The sequence below is a fragment of the Nicotiana sylvestris genome, chromosome 11 (assembly GCF_000393655.2).
Source record: "Nicotiana sylvestris chromosome 11, ASM39365v2, whole genome shotgun sequence".
Classification (NCBI taxonomy): domain Eukaryota; kingdom Viridiplantae; phylum Streptophyta; class Magnoliopsida; order Solanales; family Solanaceae; genus Nicotiana; species Nicotiana sylvestris.
Window position 1 is genome coordinate 149488334 of NC_091067.1, and position 15471 is coordinate 149503804.

General features: G+C 38.3%; 2 long non-coding RNA genes across 2 annotated transcripts; one reads left to right on the forward strand and one right to left on the reverse strand.

The window, feature by feature from the left end:
* Positions 1–1448: 1448 nt before the first annotated feature.
* LOC104221320 (uncharacterized) lies at positions 1449–4410 on the reverse strand. Its single transcript, XR_709694.2, has 2 exons — positions 3510–4410; positions 1449–3382 (listed from the first exon to the last, which is right to left on the reverse strand). It is a non-coding gene; the product is annotated as an uncharacterized lncRNA (long non-coding RNA).
* Positions 3857–4902, forward strand: LOC104221316 (uncharacterized). The gene is made up of 2 exons (XR_709691.1): positions 3857–3945; positions 4417–4902. It is a non-coding gene; the product is annotated as an uncharacterized lncRNA (long non-coding RNA).
* The last annotated feature ends 10569 nt before the right edge of the window (positions 4903–15471 follow it).

Sequence of the window (15471 nt, forward strand, 5' to 3'; positions counted from 1 at the left end):
AGTTAAAAGAATAGATGCACTGAGAAGAAACTTTCTATGGCAAGACACCAGTGATAAGAGTAAGTTTCATCTGATCAGGTGAGAAGTACTTATTACCAGCAAGAAAGAAGGGGGAATGGGGATCAAAAATTTGAAAACTCAGAATCAAGTATTGATGATGAAGTGGTTATGGAGGTTTGCCACAACAAAGCAATCTTTATGAAAGAAGGTAATTCAAGAAAGGTATGGGATGGAAGGTAGTTGGACAACAAAAACAGTTTGTACTCCTTATGGGGTGAGTCTGTGGAGGTGTATCAGAAACACATGGCCAAGATTCAGAAACAATTTCAGTCTCAGAGTTGGAAATGGAATGAAAACATCCTTCCGGGAAGATAAATGGCTTGGACAGAGAACTTTAAAGCAACTATTCACGGACATCTACAATCTGAATCAGCAACAAAGAGCTTATGTTGGAGAACTTTGGACAGGTCAAGGATGGAATCTTACATTTAGAAGATTTCTATATGACTGGGAAATTGAGAGGCTGACAGATTTCTATGATACTCTGGAACAGTTTAGAGGGACCACCAACAATGAAGATAGGTTGTTCTGGCAAGGGAGGATAGGAGGAATTTTCTCTGTTAGATCAACTTACAAGGAGTACAACCATTCTAATAATCAGATTGGTTGTTGGCCTTGGAAAATGATCTGGAAAGTTAAAATACCTTACAAAGTATCATGTTTTGTCTGGCTTCTAGCAAGAGAAGTTGTCCTAACCCAAGATAATCTCACTAAGAGAGGATATCAGTTGGGGTCCAAATGTTACTTATGTAAAGCTCAGGAGGAGACAATCAATCATCTTTTCTTGCACTGCAGTGTCACAGATCAAATTTGGTAGATATTCATCAACCTGAGGGGAATTAAATGGGTTATGCCAGGGAGAATCAGGGAAGTCCTAACAAGTTGGAAAAGAGATGGAATGCAGTCTGGCCAGAAGGAGAGATGGAAGATTGTCCCTCCATGTATATGGTGGACAATTTGGAAAGAAAGGAACCTAAGATGTTTTGAAGATACACATAGTTCAATACAAAAGTTGAAAATGAGCTGTCTCACGCTCTTTTATTTTTGGTGTAAACAAGAGTGCTTAGAAGAGAGTGAAAGTATTTTTTGATGTTTTAGACCTCTTATGAGCTTTATAGAGACTTAGTTTGGCTCTCTTTGTACTCCCTTTTGTAATTGTGGATGACGACACTGAATTAGTGTAGTCATGTTTATATCTAATACAAATGTTACCAATTTCAAAAAAAAAAGTCAATGGAAAAAACAATTAACCGCACAACTTAAACCCAAAAGATAAGTAAGAAACAATCGTCTTTCTTCTTAAAAGAAATTTAAGTTTGAAACATTTCTTTCTACTTTCATCCCCTGTTGTATGACTTCGTTGAATTCTCTGTACTACATTACTAACATAAACAACGCTTCCGTTTTTCCAGTTTAATAAGACTCAAAATTTATTTCAACACTAACTAGAAAAAACATGAAAAGGATAAAACAAACTACCTAAATTACATACATATTTAGGAATATGACTTTTATTAATACGTAGAAAAGATCGTTACTAGGTACAGACCAGCAGCTTCTTTGTATTTCCTTCAGTCAGAGAAGTTAAACTCTTTGGCCTTCCAAGTTTCAACACTTCAACATAGCAGAACAAGCTCCAAAAAATATAGATTACAAACTAGACTAGTCAAAGTCCCCAAATGATACTTTTATAAAACAATTACAAAGAGCTAATGATATTGTAGACAACTAACAATTCATTGCCTATCTGTCAATCAATGAATTTCTTTAATAGGAAACAATTGACAATTTGAAACCAACTTAAGAAATCTAATTCGGTCAAAGTTGATCACCACCGCTCAAAATGAAAAAGTTAATCACCAAACCAAATTAATTCGATAAGTTAAAGGCACAAAATCTTCTATATCACAGATATCTAAACAGAAAAAATTAACAAAACATGCATATCCAAAGACAGATAACCTTGATCAGATCAGGCTACAAAGAAGGGGCACAAAAGAAGGGATTTACAGGAGAAACATGCCAAGAAACTTCCTCGACTCATTCATGATAGAAAACGCCATTGTTACCATCCCTCATCATGTGATTAAAACTCTATGGGTGATATTAGCATTATGTGCTCATTCCCAGAAAGTGACGGACGTCACTGGTGAAAATATGGAACAAAGAATACTCGAGAAGCATATTGCCCAGAATTCTGAGTGACATAAACATGGAAGTTACACTTTTTTGGCATTCAAAAACGGGAGCTACATCCGATGAAAGGTGCCTCAGAAAGGCTTCATCATTTTGCTGCTGGAAAACACACGATTTCCACACCAAACAATGCATCCACAACTACTCACAGTCTCACACATTTGCTGGACACACAAGAGTTGCAAATAGGAAACAATGATGTAATGTGGAGAACATATCCTATGCGTACAAGGAGGGCCACACCAAAACATGCGTGCGACTACAAGGTACCAGAACTGGTATTTGATTTTAACTATATGCAGCGAGGTTTCTTGATATCACTACTACAATGCTGGATTTTACTAGAGCAAAAATGGGATTACATCAAGCGACGAGGAATGCTCGTTCCCTACTGGGCAGTGTGGATATTTGATGCTTTTTCTGCATTCATGGGGCTAGTTTCTACTCACCACTTACGTAGATTGCTTTGCCATCTCTCAACTAGTTCAAAATGTACTACCATAGTGGAGTATATTTTACTCAATTATGGTACTAGGGGCTATGTATTCAACATAGATTATGTCTCTACATCTTTTAACACACTACATTACTCTGGTTTGTTTTCTGATTTTGATTTAGATATATATAAAAACTAGCCCTAGGCATTTGCCTAATGGATTGCTAAAAAAAAAAGACAGATAACCAAAAACTCATATAGATAATCAGTATGACTAAAATCACCAGTGACACAAAAGAAATATAAAAATAAAATGGATGAAGCTATAATATAATAACCTTTCCGCTGATGATAAGACAATAAAATGACTCATAATTAAAACTAACTTGATATCAAAGATAAAAAAATCACCGATGATAAGCCAGCAATCTTTGGCCTTGTTGTGCTTAGGAACATCCTCAAACACTGAATTTAACCAATCTGACTTCATATTTTCCTACTACTGCACAAAAAACCACTCCAGTAATGATACATAGAAGTAGGAACCATTAAAATAAAATCAGATAAGGTTCTGCAAAAACCTTACTACTCTGCAGGCTGATGTAAGGATCAATGTGTCTTCAATGTTGATGCTTAGTAACATCCTTTCTCAATAAATCAAAATTATCTATATCTCTTCTATCACAAATCCTAAATTGAACAAAACACCAATTTATAATAGCGAAAACCTCTGGAATCAACAAAATTGAAACCAAGTAAAATTGACCTTCAATTAAGCACAACACACACACAGAGAAAGAGAGAGAGAGAGAGAGACCGAGCAGTAATTGAAGAGGGAGAGCAACAAGGCGATGGTAGCGGAGAGTCCGGTGTCGTGCTCATTTTGCACTTTGGGGCTTAGGGTTCTCTGAATAGGGCAAAGAAAACGAACTGAGATCTTAGCGGTGATTGTTGGCGCTTTTTTGTTTCGGAAAATTCTGCCAAATTTGTAGTAGCATTAACGACCGGATATCTTAATTTTAGTGGACCGGATATTTTCCTTTTGTTATTGTCGAATTTAGAATCGTCTTTAACCACCGAAAATACTTTTGGTCATTATAAATATGCCTCTAACGACCGGATTCACATCCCTTCGTAAGAAGTGGTCACTAAAAGATAAATTTCTTGTAGTTGTGGAACACAGGGAGGGGCAGCGACAAACATCCGAGAGTTATTAGAGTGAGACAGTGAATCATTTTACCTCGAAATTTGAGGTTGTTAGCGTATTACGCATCTTTGCCCCGAAAATGGTGGTTTCTCTATTTTTTATGGTCATTGTTGTTTGTTTCTTCCCCTCTCATATTTGTTTTGTCTAAGGTGCTGACATCTTCTCCAATCCATTTTTAAGAGTATGTTTATTGGAATATAATAGCATCTCTGGGTGATCTTGTTTCCTATAGTATTGACCTGTTATTTGCTTTCAAGTTTAGAGATATGCTTTCCTATTCATATCACTTTATTCTATTAAAGTCCTGTTTGAACTTTAAAAAGATGGTCCAATGATTCTAAACATATATGCCTTTAACCTATGTAACAAGTTCTTCTCATGCATAGACAAACAATTTCCAAAGAAGTCAATAAGTCAAGTGAAAGGCTTGGACACCAGAAGTTTAAGATAATATTTGTTGAATTAGACTTCTTCTCCGTGGCTACGACTTACTTTTAAAATTCTCTATGAATTTCAGGGTAAAAAGTTTCTCAAAACTTGTAGCGGAGGCACTTTTGGACTTTTACAGCGTATTGGGAAAAATTGAGTTTACATATCGAAGTGATTGAAAGATGACGTGTCATGACACGAAGGCCGGTCAAAGAATGATGATTAGCAAAGAGGCACGAGTTGCAACAGATACGAGCAGACGCACAAGTAGAGGCACGAGCAGTTACTCAAAAGACTCGACGCTCATACCTATTTAGATCCGCAAATTAAGGAGAATGAATCTGACAGCACAAGAGAGTACAAATGCAGTATTTAATAAGCATTAAATACTAAAAACGTTAAAGAATTTGTATTAAATTACAATAATTATGTAACGTAACATTTAATGCCTTTAATTATCTATAATGGCCTGATTACGACAAAGGCAAAATGTATAGATAGCTATAAAAAGGAGAAAACTGGTCATTTGTAAGGACACGAGAAATCTTCTTAATATACTGGTTCACTTTGTTTTCCTCTATTTATCTTATTGTAAGCAAAATCAATTTCCCTTATTCATTTCTGATTATCAGTAACCCGAGTTCTTCTAAATTAATGCTTTGACCGAAGTTCTACTTTTTGGTTAAACAAATTGGTTCTGTTACCGGGAATCTGATAATCTATTCTTTCTTAGCCTAACCTTTTTTGTTGCATCAACCATGTCAAACATTAATGACAACACCCAAGGAAACCAACAACTCCAGGGGAATCCACAGGATGATCACACCCCGATCCCTTCTCCACAAAGCTCCCCTCGGCGGTCTCGAGAAGGCACTCCTGATGGATCTCATGCAAATGGAAACACTCAATTTGAAAATGATGAAGTTGTCAATGAAGCTTTGCAAAAGTTAAACGCTCAACAGGTCAATAAAGCTCTTGAGGCCTTTGTCAGCCAGTTACCTGTTGCACCACCCACACCTACTCCAAATAACAACACTTTGGAGAAGCCTCGTTCTAGGCTTGCTAATTCAGGCAGTGGTGGAATCCCCAGCGAGTCACGAGAAGGAGAACCAAGTAACTTAGTCAATTCTGATTTACAAAATTTAGTACTAACATTGCAGAAACAGCTCAAGGAGCAAAGTGACAGCATAGAGCAAATACCTGGAGTACGACCCGTAATCAAAAGGATAGATATGGATAAATATTCACAACAACCTTGGAAGCCAAGTGTTGCTCCCCTCCCAATTCCAAAGAAATTCAAAATGCCCGATATTCCAAAATACGATGGAACAACTGATCCACAAAACCACGTGACTGCATTCACAACAGGCGTAAAAGGCAACGACTTGACCAAACAGGAAATTGAATCAGTATTGGTCAAAAAATTCGGTGAAAAACTCACTAAGGGAGCATTAATATGGTATTCTCTTTTACCCAAAAATTCCATAAATTCTTTTGCTCAGCTTACAGATTCATTTATCAAAGCACACTCGGGAGCTCAAAAAGTCGAAAAAAGAATGAAAGATATTTTCAAAATCAAGCAAGGGGACTCAGAGTTGCTTAGAGAGTTCGTGGATAGGTTCTAGCGTGAAAGAATAACGTTACCGCGTGTACCTAACAATTGGGCAGCTATAGTCTTCACTAGTAATTTGAATGAAAAAAGCTCAGAAGCCACGAGGCGACTCAAGGAAAGTCTTCGTGAATTCCCAGCCACAACATGGAATGACGTTTACAATAGGTATAACACGAAGCTAAGGATAGAAGAGGATATTATCTCACGATCTCAAAAAGAAGAAAAAGTAAGTTCGAGACGGGCGGAAACTGAAAAAAGGTCTGGTAAAAATAGGTACGAACCATATATGGGCCCAGCGAAAAAATATTCACGGTCAAAACAGGACAATACAAAGTACAATCATAGGTCGAGGAATAGAGAGTCAGGCTCGTTATCAAGATTTGGGAATGATCGAAACACGCGAGAGTCACGGGATGATGATAGAAACTTGAAGAAAAGATTTGGCAGTTATAATTTTAATGTAAGCACTTTCGAGCTCGTAGCTGTTTTAAGAAGCATGGGTGATAAGGTGCGGTGGACAAAAGAAATGAGATTGAATCCAAACAGGCGCAATCCTGATCACCGGTGCGAATTTCACAATGATCACAGGCATAAAACGGCAGACTGTAGGTTGTTACAAGGTGAAGTTGATCATCTATTAAAGCAAGGGTATCTCACTGAATTATTCAGTGAGAAAGGTAAGCAAGCACACATGAAGAATAGGCAGGAACCCACTAAACCACCTTCTCCCAAAAGGACCGTTAATGTTATAAGCGAAGGTGAAGACATCAATGGTGTGACGTACACAACAGCCAATAAACTTTCCAAAATCACAATTACCCACGGGAAGCGGGTGCGACATGTCTTAGAGGAAGAAAGTATTACGTTTGATGATGCAGATGCAGATGACATATTATGTCCACATAACGATGCACTGGTAATATCTCTACTTGTAAATGATACTAATGTAAAACGGGTTTTGATTGATCCAGGTAGTTCCGTGAACATTATTCTGCTAAGAGTACTACGCGAGATGCAAGTTGAAGATAAATTAATACCAAAGGTGCATACTTTGTCTGGATTTGACAATTCCAGTATCGTGACGAAAGAGGAGATAATACTTACTACATTCGCAGAAGGAGTTGTCAAAGATATAAAGTTTCAGGTGGTAGATATGGAGATGGCTTACAATATGATTCTCGGAAGACCATGGATCCATGAGATGGAGGCCGTTCCATCGACCTTACACCAAGTAATTAAATTTCCATTACCATAGGGAATATGTCAAATCCGTGGGGATCAACAGACATCCAGGAGCATCAACTCTATACCAGATTCAAGCACGAGAGGCAAAGAAAAATAGCAGTTACAGAATCCAGTTGAGGGTACCACAACACAAACCTCAACTGAACAAGGGCGAACAGAAGTGGACTCAAGGCCTGATGCCATTCAAGAACCAGAGGAAAACGATAATATAAAAACAACAATTGAAGAACTGGAGGCTGTAGTATTATCCACACAATGGCCTGAAAGGAAAGTCTTCGTAGGGGCCAATCTAAGCCAGAACATGAAAGGTAAGATGATTGAAGTTTTGAAAACTACCTTGAAAGGGGACTCAGAGTTGCTTAGAGAGTTCGTGGATAGGTTCCAGCGTGAAAGAATGACGTTACCGCGTGTACCTAACAATTGGGCAGCTATAGTCTTCACTAGTAATTTGAATGAAAAAAGCTCAGAAGCCACGAGGCGACTCAAGGAAAGTCTTCGTGAATTCCCAGCCACAACTTGGAATGACGTTTACAACAGGTATAGCACGAAGCTAAGGATAGAAGAGGATATTATCTCACGATCTCAAAAAGAAGAAAAGGTAAGTTCGAGACGGGCGAAATTGGAAAAAGGTCTGGTAAAAATAGGTACGAACCATATATGGGCCAAGCGGAAAAAGATTCACGGTCAAAATAGGACAAACCAAGGTACAATCATAGGTCGAGGAATAGAGAGTCAGGCTCGTTATCAAGATTTGGGAATGATCTAAACATGCGAGAGTCACGGGATGATGATAGAAACTTGAAGGAAAGATTTGACAGTTATAATTTTAATGTAAGCACTTCCGAGCTCGTAGCTATTTTAAGAAGCATGGGTGATAAGGTGCGGTAGACAAAAGAAATGAGATTGAATCCAAACAGGCGCAATCCTGATCACTGGTGCGAATTTCACAATGATCACAGGCATAAAATGGCAGACTGTAGGTTGTTACAAGGTGAAGTTGATCATCTATTAAAGCAAGGGTATCTCACCGAATTATTCAGTGAGAAAAGTAAGCAAGCATACATGAAGAATAGGCAAGAGCCCCCTAAACCACCTTCTCCCAAAAGGACCGTTAATGTTATAAGCAAAGGTGAAGACATCAATGGTGTGACGTACACATCAGCCAATAAAGTTTCCAAAATCACAATTACCCACGGGAAGCGGGTACGACATGTCTTAGAGGAAGAAAGTATTACGTTTGATGATGCAGATGCAGATGGCGTATTATGTCCACATAACGATGCACTGGTAATATCTCTACTTGTACATGATACTAATGTAAAACGGGTTTTGATTGATCCAGGTAGTTCCGTGAACATTATTTTGCTAAGAGTACTACGCGAGATGCAAGTTGAAGATAAATTAATACCAAAGGTGCATACTTTGTCTGGATTTGACAATTCCAGCATCGTGACAAAAGAGGAGGTAATACTTACTCCATTCGTAGAAGGAGTTGTCAAAGATACAAAGTTTCAGGTGGTAGATATGGAGATGGCTTACAATATGATTCTCGGAAGACCATGGATCCATGAGATGGAGGCCGTTCCATCGACCTTACACCAAGTAATTAAATTTCCATCACCATGGGGAATATGTCAAATCCGTGGGGATCAACAAATATCCAGGAGCATCAACTCTATAGCAGATTTAAGCACGAGAGGCAAAGAAAAATAGCAGTTACAGAATCCAGTTGAGGGTACCACAACACAAACCTCAACTGAACAAGAGAGAACAGAAGTGGACTCAAGGCCTAATGCCATTCAAGAACCAGAGGAAAACGATAATATCAAAACAATAATTGAAGAACTGGAGGCTGTAGTATTATCCACACAATGGCCTGAAAGGAAAGTCTTCGTAGGGGCCAATCTAAGCCAGGACATGAAAGGTAAGATGATTGAATTTTTAAAAGGCTGTAGTATCAAATCCGCTGTTGCTCGCAAAATCAAAAGTTGGGGAAAGATTGCTCATCTACCTTGCTGTCTCCGAAGTAGCGGTAAGTGTTGTGTTAGTTCGTGAAGATTAAGGTAAACAATTTTCGATTTACTATGTCAACAAATCTTTATTAGATGCGAAGATGCGGTATCCTCAATTAGAAAAGCTTGCACTTGCACTAATCATGCCATCTAGAAAATTAAGGCCTTATTTTTAATCTCACCCCATTGCTGTATTAACTGCTTATCTATTACGCAATATATTACACAAGCATGAGTTGTCAGGTAGGTTAGCCAAATGGGGTATAGAATTAAGTGAATATGACATCACATACCAGCCTAGAACCGCGGTAAAATCTCAAGTGTTAGCAGATTTTGTGGCTGATTTTAGCCAAGGAATGCAATTGGAAGCAGAAAAAGAATTACAGGTGTTCAACGGATCTAATACGGGAATTTGGACCTTATTTACTGATGGTTCATCTATGTGAAGGGTGCAAGCTTGGGAATTGTTTTGGTACCACCTACGGGTGAAACCATTCGACAAGCCACTAAATGTCATTCTATAACTAACAACGAGGCAGAGTATGAAGCTGTGATTGTAGGTTTAGAACTAGCACGAGAACTCGGCATCAATCAGATTGTAATCAAAAGCGATTCGCAACTACTAGTTAATCAAATGCTAGGGACGTATACGACCAAGGAAGCACGGATGCAGCAGTACTTAGAGAAGGTACGTGATTTGATAAGGTAATTCCAAACCTGGAAAGTTAGGCAAATACCAAGAGATGAAAATGTCGAGGCAGACGCCCTAGCCAATCTCGCATCTGCAGCAGACGTGGTAAGTAATGAAAATGCTTCCGTAATTCATTTGTTTCATTCAGTACTCGGTCTAGACAAAAATGAGGTAAATTTTAATAACTTAACCTGGGATTGGAGGAACAAGATTGTTGTTTTTTGCAGTATGGAACCATCCCTGAAGACAATAAAAAAGCTCACGTGCTTCGAAAAAAGGCTGCTCGATATTGTTTAAAGCAAGACAATCTTTATCGAAAAATGTTCGGTGGTCCCTTAGCAAGGTGACCCGGGCCTTCTCAGATGGAATATGTAATGAGAAAAATACATGAGGGGCATTGTGGGAATCACACTGGAGGAAGATCATTGGTAAGAACCATGATTAGGGCAGGTTGTTATTAGCCTAAAATGGAAGAAGAAGCAAAAAATTTCGTGGCTAAATGTGATAAATGCCAAAGATACGGTAATATCATGCATAGACCTGCGAAGTTGTTACATGCGGTCATTGCACCGTGGCCATTTATGAAATGGGGGATGGATATCGTGGGTCCACTACCACAAGAAAAAGGAAAGGTAAAATTCTTGCTTGTACTCATTGACTATTTTACTAAATGTGTGGAAGCAGGAGCATTCAAACAGGTGCGAGAAAAAGAAGTTAGAGATTTCATTTGGCGAAATATCTTATGTCGATTCGGTGTGCCAAAGGAAATCGTGTGTAATAATGGCCCTCAATTTAGAGGCGCACAAATCACAGAGTTTTTTCAAAGTTGGCAGATCAAAAGGATTACATCCACACCTTATCATCCGGTGGGTAATGGACAAGCTGAGTCAACAAACAAAGTCATTATCAACAATTTAAAGAAGCGTTTGGAGGAATCCAAAGGTAATTGGCCAGAATTGCTACCTGGTGTTTTATGGGTATACCGCACAACAGCAAAAATAAGTACGGGAGAAACACCATTCTCATTGGTTTATGGAGCTGAAGCCTTAATTCCAGTTGAGATAGGAGAGCCAAGCACGAGGTTTACACAAATGTCAGAAGAATCCAATGACGAAGAATTGCGCATAAACCTTGGTCTACTTGAAGGAAAAAGGGAAACTGCATTAATAAGAATGGCAGCACAAAAACAGGTCATGGAACGATACTACAATCGAAAAGCGCGTCTAGGATACTTCAAGATTGGGTACTTCGTGCTCAAAAAAGTTTTTTAATCTACGAAGGCAGCTAATGTGGGAAAATTGAGTCCAACCTGGGAAGGACCTTACAGGATTCATGGTATCGCAGCAAAAGAAGCGTACGAGCTGGAAACGATGGATGGCAAGATACTACCTTCACACTAGAACGCCATTCACCTGAAGAGATACTATTTCTAAGGAATACCCACTGTCAGGTATCCATATTTTAAAATTTTATTTTTGAATTGTTAAAATTTTACTAATGATTTTAGATGATAGGCAAAAAGCTAGCCCGTACTAAATGATGAATCACGACCTGCAAGGCACGTGGAATAAATTAAAATTTTCAGTCTAGGGTTACAACTACTCTGATAGATATTCAGACGGGTTAAGTAGTCTTCATCTATAATCGCACCTCCGAGTCCCGTGTGTTTTTCCTTTTCAGGGAAAGGACCAAATGAGAGGAACAATTAAGTGCTCGAGACTTCATACTTCAAAGCTCAAACACTTGGGGGACTATATAATATACATAGACATGTGTATAAAGAAGGCAAAGAAGATTGGGAAATAATCAAAGTTCAAGCCTGAAAAATTCACTCATTGAATGAGTCAAGTGCAGAGCAAAGTCACGAGCTAAGGCCAAACCTTATCATAGTTAGGGTAAAGGCAATGTAATGAAACGGGTTATAAGGAAAAACCTTATGTTCATTTTCTTTTTTGAAATATGTTATAAGGAAAACAGTTGCGAGAAAGTTATAGAAGTAATTTAAATACATGTAAAGTGTTATTTAAAACTTGACAAAGTTCAAATAAAAACTTGTCAAAGTTATTCCAAAAAACGTGTGTGTTCCTATTTCTTTTATCGTACATTAACACCGTTATGAAGTTGAGATATCTTCTTCATTAAGGGTCGAATATAAAAGGGCCCTCTTTTATAAAATTCATGTTTAATTCAAGTATTCATGAAGTTAAAAACAAAATAGAAGCATTTTTGAGAAAATAAAAATGCAAGTTATTCAGTAAGTCCTTAAAAATAAAGGCAAGAATAAACAAAACGAACAACGACGAAAACTTCTTAATGTTAAAAAAGTTTAGACTAAGTATGACCTTAGTCATAAACCAAAAGTTGTTTATACAGAGCGCCCTATAAAAGGTCCGGGGACTTTCAGCAAAACCTTAAAAAGACCAAGGGTTACAACCACATAACATAAAAAAAAAAAAGATGAAGTCAAACATCATAAACTTTTCACCGAGACGTAGAAGGAACTAAAGCAGGGTCATCAGCAGCAACAGGATCAACTTGACTTGAAGGAGTGATACCCACACCATCTTCAACATTTCCAGAAACTTCAGCCACAGGAGAAGAAAAATCTTGGTTCTGCTGAGTCTTTTCTTTGATCTTGGCTAACTCAGATTCCAAGTCAAAATTCTCCTGGCTAACTTCAACAAGGGTATCTTGGCCGGAATTTAAAAACGCCCAACTCACTTCAATGACAGTTTTATCTTCAAGAATCTCATAATCTCTTTCCTAGTCAGCAATTTCATTTCTTAACTTCTCATTTTCAGCCAAGGCAGATTCATAAGAGGTTTGAAGAGAAACGTGTGAATTTTCTAAAGAGCAACCCTTATCAGAAGATATCCGGAGGTCTTCTTGAGTTTGAGTCAAAGTCTGCACGAGTTCACCAGCATATGCTTCTTTTTCACCCAAGAGAGCCTTCAACTCTCTGATTTCTTCACTTGCTTTGGAAAGTTGCTTGGAAAAAAAGGTTTCCAGACGAGCCTTTTCCTTATCTACTTGATTTGAAGAAGCTTTTTCAACTATCAACTCTGAAGTCAAAGCCCGTACCTGCTACTCTAAGGTAAATTTACTTTCTTCTAATGTTTCCACGTCGATCTGAAGACTTTTACACTGTTCCTTCCAATTATCCGCCTCCACCTGGTAGTCACGCACTAATTGCTCTGAGAGGGTAACCCTTTCCATCATCTCCGTGCCAATTAGATTGACCTAAAAAAAAGAGGGGAAAAATGAGAACCCTGAAGATAGAAAAACGATAAAGTAAAGTTTGAAAAAGGGATACCTTTAAAGAAGCATGCACTATATCGTTCATTAAGGTCAAAGAACTGTGGCTGTCAAGCTTAGCTCTCTCAACTGGACCAATCAAAAGCTTTAGCCACACATCAGCTTGACCTGATTTTCTCAAGAGGTTACCCTCAGCAGGAACTTCAATGGTAACATGGCTCCATCCCTACTTGAGGAACCAACTTTTGTGTAAGGAACAGTTGAAGGAGGGGGTAGTCGAGGGAGGAACTAGAAGCAGTCAAAACAGCCTGGTGAGGAACAACAACAGCCACGACCGGTAAAGGAGGTATCACATGAACGGGAGTGGAAAAAGAAGCAAGAGGTGCTTCATCAGAAATCGGACCTAAATTTTCACTACCAAACTCGCGGTTAAAAAGTTGCTCAACTGAATCATGAGCAGCAACGGGAACGTTAACATCGGGAATCAACACCGGGGCTTCAACAGACTCGGTAAGAGGAACAGAACAAGGGGGATATTCTTCATCATCAGAAATGATTCGTCTATGGGCTCGCGGCCTTTTTACTAAGGAACCCTCATCTTCCTCTTCTTCAGAGTCTTGGTCAACAATAGCTTCCCTTTTTGATGAAGAGCCCAAAATTATCTTTTGGTCCCTTTTCAAAGAAATACGGGAAGCTATGACCGCCTCAGAATTAATCCCTTGAATGACAAATCCTGATAAAAAGAACGATTAAAATAAATTCTGAAAAAAAAATAAAAAAAATAAAGAGTTAAATAAAAAAAACTCTTACCATGAGTTTTCACTTTCCAACCAAATCGTTGGGAAAGATTCTTCCAAGATCTGCCCTCCATTGGGGCTGTATTTAACAACTTTCCTACCCAACCACAAAAATTGGGAATTTCGTCAACAATTCCCATGGTTGCTGGAGAAGAAAAGGAAAATTAGAATAATGATCATCAAAATTAAAGATATAGGCACGAGAAAGTTATTAAAAAGAAAACTCACGTGCAAAATTCCACTTCTCGGGGAAGGGTACGTTTCCATCACCCACTAAACCAACAGTAAGAGCAGCAACAAACCTGACATACCAGCCATGATCTCTGTCATCTTCTGGACTGACCAGAACTCTTTTTCTCCTTGCTACTAAAGTAAAAACACCTTGGCGAAAGAGTCTGGGAGACTAAAGGTGAATTAAATGGGCAAAAGTGAAAGACACACCGGCCATGTTAGTCAAATTCCTCAAACAGGCAACATCCCTCCACACTATAGGGCCAATTTTACTTAAACAAACATTGAAAAAATGACAAAATTTGAGAATAACAGGATCAATAGCAGGTTTGAATCCTAATGTGAAAGGATACGTATATACAAAGGAAAATCCAACTAAATAAGAGGTGATTCTTTGATTCGCGTTGGGAATTATGATAGGGAAGTCATGACTCCAATGACAGTCTTTACAAACTAAAGAAATCAGACCCTCTGTGATCTGAGTTGGATAGGTATCATCACGATTTAAAGAAGACACTTGATTTCTAAGGGACTCTCTATCATTGTAGAAAGATAGTTCCATAAGAACTATTTCTTCTACTGTAGGTTAACGAACAGGTTCAGAGGGTTCCTTACCTCTAGAAGAAGACCTTTGAGAAAAAGAACCTCTGGTTCTAAAAGAAGGACTGAAACCAGATGAAGGAAGAGAAGAATCACGTATGGATGAAGACCCTAAATTTCGAAGTCTATCTCCTCTTCTGCTTCTGCTAGGGGCAAGAGGAAAATTATCAACTATGGGGACTCTTCTAGGGTCAGGGTTTGATGAAGACATGATAGTACGAGGAAGAAGCAAACAAAAATTCAAGAATTGAATATTCAGAGAAGTTTATGTGATAAGGACAAAGGCGAAAATTAAATTTATACTAAGAAGCAACCGTCAAAGGAAAATGTGCAATGATGGAAATATCATAATGAGAACTGTCGCTTCGTAATTGGTGAAATTGTAAAAGAGCCTTAAAAGGCGTTGCAAAGTCACAAAACCAATAAAAAGATGCCACGTGTAATAAGCATTAAATGGAAGTGACAACTGAAGCGTCGATTCTACAATAACATTAATGGCGGAAACTATTCCCGCTTTAATAAAATCCACTTCTCAAATATTCAACTGATGAATAAATGGCAAGTGGGGGGACTATCTGTATTGGGAAAAATTGAGTTTACATATTGAAGTGATTGAAAGATGATGTGTCATGACACGAAGGCTGGTCAAAGAATGATGATTAGCAAAGAGGCACGAGTTGCAACAGATATGAGCAAAGGC